At 35.6% G+C, this 3,838-nt stretch overlaps 1 pseudogene across 1 annotated transcript in view; it reads right to left on the bottom strand.

Moving 5' to 3' along the window:
• Positions 1-798: 798 nt before the first annotated feature.
• The window catches only part of LOC105500259, a 40,433-nt pseudogene continuing 37,393 nt past the window's right edge, over positions 799-3,838 (bottom strand). Inside the window, exon 2 of the transcript XR_001000002.1 lies at positions 799-1,273. The product of XR_001000002.1 is annotated as a 40S ribosomal protein S25 pseudogene (transcript). The remainder of the gene's footprint in view (positions 1,274-3,838) is intronic.

Genomic DNA, 3,838 nt, shown 5'->3' with positions numbered 1-3,838 from the left:
AAAGTGTGTTGCATGCTTCCCTTCTCAAATTTCTGTAAGAGTTTATGTAAGACTGATATTATTCTTCTTTACATATTAGATAGAATTCAGCACTGAAAAAAATCTCCTTCCAGAATTTTTTCGAGTAAAATTTATTGATTCAAAATTCCATTTCTCTTAGAGATATAGGAATATTCATGTATTTTTTTGTTTCTGCATTATACAATTTTTAAGACTTTATTCATTTTTACTAAGCAGTACATTTTCTAATTATTAAAATTTCTTGGCACAAATTTGCTTACTATATTCCTTTACTGTCCTTTTAATATCTATGGTTATATCTCTTTAATTCTTGATATTTGTAATTTGTGTTTATTTCTTTTTGTTGTTGATTGAGTTTACTAAGGATTAATTTTATTTATTCATTCAAAGAGCAGCCTTAGATAATTGTGTGCCTGTATTATTTCTTTTTTTTTTTTTGAGGCGGAGTCTTGCTCTGTCACCCGGGCTGGAGTGCAGTGGCCGGATCTCAGCTCACTGCAAGTTCCGCCTCCCGGGTTTACGCCATTCTCCTCCTCAGCCTCCGGAGTAGCTGGGACTACAGGCGCCCGCCACCTCGCCTGGCTAGTTTTTTGTATTTTTAGTAGAGACAGGGATCTCCTGACCTCGTGATCCGCCCGTCTCGGCCTCCCAAAGTGCTGGGATTACAGGCTTGAGCCACCGCGCCCGGCCGCCTGTGTTATTTCATTGCTTTCTGTTCTTATGCATATTATGACCTATTTCAATTTATTTCACATTGAATTAATTCTTTTCCTAGCCTTTTTTTGTTTTTGATTTAATAAAGTTTTATTTTTCCAAATGTACAGTTGGTTGGACCTATTCATGCATCTTCACCAGCAGCTGGAGCATCTCTGCCCTTGGTATTTCTGGTGTAAATTACTTGAGCTCTGTGCTTTGAAACCAGTTTGATAAGTCCTTTACTAAGGAGCTCCTGAAGGACTGCCCTGGCCAGGGAGCCTCGAATCTTCAGTCTCTCAGAGACCACAGCTGGGGTTATAAGTTTATAGCTGGGAACTTCCTTACAGAGTTTGTCATAGGTAGCTTTGTCAAACAAGACTAGGTTATTGAACTTGTCCCGAACCTTGCCTTTGGACCACTTCTTTTTGGCCTTGCCCCTGGATTTGTTCACTGGGTCTTTGTCTTTCTTGGCCAACTTTCCGGCGTTCTTCTTCTTCTTGTCGTCCTTGGGCGGCACTGCCAAGCTCGGAGAGCAGCAGCGGACACCGCAGCCTCGCTAAGATGTCGGACAAAAAGGTTTTCCTAGCTTTTTAGAGTAGAAATTTAGAATCATTGATTTTAAACCTTTTTCTCTACCAATATAGGTATTTACATGATACTTTTTCTCTACAAAATGCTTTGTAAGCATCCCCCAAATCTTGATATGCTACAATTTTATTATGATTTCTATATGCCTGGGTGATTTTTGTTTGTTTCATAGGTTAGAAATTTCTGGTTTAATGTCCAAATATTTGGATGTCTGCCATATGTGCTCTTGCTTTTAGTTTAATTCTTTTGTGACCAAATAATATATATTCTGTAAAATTTCAGTAACTGAAATTTTTGAGACTCACAATTTATTTTCTTTCATTGTGCATCTTCCACGTGCTCTTGAAAAGAACGTGCATTCTGCCGCTGTTGATTGTAGTTTTCTCCAAAAGTTGATGACGTCAGTTTGTAACTAATGTTATCCAAATATCTGTTTCCTTGCAAATCATTTTGTCTGATTGTCCTACATGTAACAAGAAGATATTCAACTGGTTGTGAATTCATCTATTTTTCCCTTTAAATTATCAGCTTTTGCTTGGTATATTTTTAAAATCTGCTAGTAAACACATACAAAGTTAATATTGCTACATTTTCCTTTTAAATTAATCCTTTTGTCATTATTAAATGACCCACCTTTGTTTGTCGTAATACTCCTTGCCTTGGAGTCAGCAGTATTTGACATAGACACAATAGTTAGCTTTCTATAGGCATGATTTCTTTCTTTTTTTTTTTAATAGGTTTTTGAGGAACAGGTGGTGTTTGGTTACATGAATAAGTTCTTTAGTGGTGATTCCTGAGATTTTGATGCACCCATCACCTGAGCAGTGTACACTGTACCCTGTTATTTCTGTTTTTTACTTTTAACCTATCTGTGTCATCACATTTATACTACATCTCTTGCAGATAGCCCATAGTTAAATGTTGCTTTTTTATTCAGAGTAATGTCTACCTTTTAATTGAAATGTTTAGTTTATTATGTTTAGTTTATTAGTTTTTGATGTAATAATTGACAGATTTAAGTCTATCATCTTGCTACTAGTTGACTATTTGTCCCATCTGATTTTTGTGTTCATTTTGCTTTTGCTTTTGGTGTCTCTCTTCCTCTTTTCTAGGCCTCTTTATCTAATCAAATGTTGGTGGTGGTGGTGGCAGTGGTATTTACTTTCTTGGCTTTTTGGCTATACCCCTTTTCGTTAATTTTTAGAAATTTTTCTGTGGAATAAAATATGCATCCTTGAGTTATCACTATGTACTTAGAATTAATATTGTATACATAAAACATCACCAAGTCTAATTACATTCACCCATCCTATCTGATGATCTTACTATATATTATACTTCTATACACATTAAATATCCATTTTACTGTAAGAATATTTGTATTTCAATTTTCATTTGTCTTTTTAAAGAAATTAACTTCATTTGTATCCAAAGATTAATGACACCTCAGTAAATTTGGTTTATGTTCTAATATTTCTAAGAAAGGTGGTACATGGAACTATATCACATGAGCCACAGAAAGGGCCAGATTCTGTAAGGAAAGTAGTCTTTATAAAGGGGGGCTCTAGTGGCAGCGTGTGGGATAAACATCCATGGAGGGGAAGAAGGTGAAGGCGAGTTTTCCAGCTACTGCTTCCATCATAATTTTGACCAGAACAGAACCTATGTTTGTATTTTCTTTCTTGGCTTTATGTATAAATATTTAGTAATTTAATACAGGATTTCAAAAACTACATAAACAACATAATCAGACACATTTTGTGAGAAAATATAGATTATAAGATTTTTGCTCTGTATATAAAATTAATACTGATGAACAATATTGCAGTTTTCTGAAATAGAAATAAATATGTTGAAAGGCAAACACTTCATTTTGTTCTTTCTGAACTCCCTGTGGTTCACCCATGATACAATCCATCTTCATTTCTCAAGAAACCTACAGGCAAAAGAGCTTTAAAATTAGGCACTAATTATTGCATACTTTTGCTATGTACAAATCCAGACATTAACTTAGATTATGATTATTTAATACTAACAGGGCCTCTGGGTATGCAGACATCAGCACTTTATGTATATGTTCCTTTTATCTAAAGAGCTGTCTGGAATAAGAATATGTATTATAGTCTGAGCAGATATGCATGGAATTGTGGGCATCCCTGAATACAAAGAGGATTTCTTGTTACAAATAAATTATTTAGATAAAGTTTTGCTGCTTTCCAAAATTAATGGAAAAGAAATACTACCTTTAGACTCTTTTCTGGATTGGAAACAGGAGGAGAGGTTTAATAGGACTTTATAGCCAGGGATCTTCAAATTTTAGTATGACAAGTACGTGCTGGGGAATGTTCTTTTTATTTTATTTTATTTTATTTTTATTTTTTTTTGAGATGGAGTCTCAATCTGTCGCCCAAGCTGGAGTGCAGTGGCCGGATATCAGGCTCATTGCAAGCTCCGCCTCCTGGGTTCACGTCATTCTCCTGCCTCAGCCTCCCGAGTAGCTGGGACTACAGGCGCCCGCCACCTCGCCCGGCTA

This window comes from Colobus angolensis, unplaced genomic scaffold (assembly GCF_000951035.1).
Source record: "Colobus angolensis palliatus isolate OR3802 unplaced genomic scaffold, Cang.pa_1.0 Scaffold653, whole genome shotgun sequence".
Taxonomy (NCBI): Eukaryota; Metazoa; Chordata; class Mammalia; order Primates; family Cercopithecidae; genus Colobus; species Colobus angolensis.
The sequence above is the reverse complement of the archived record's forward strand: the minus strand, read 5'-3'. Positions and strand labels throughout refer to the sequence as shown.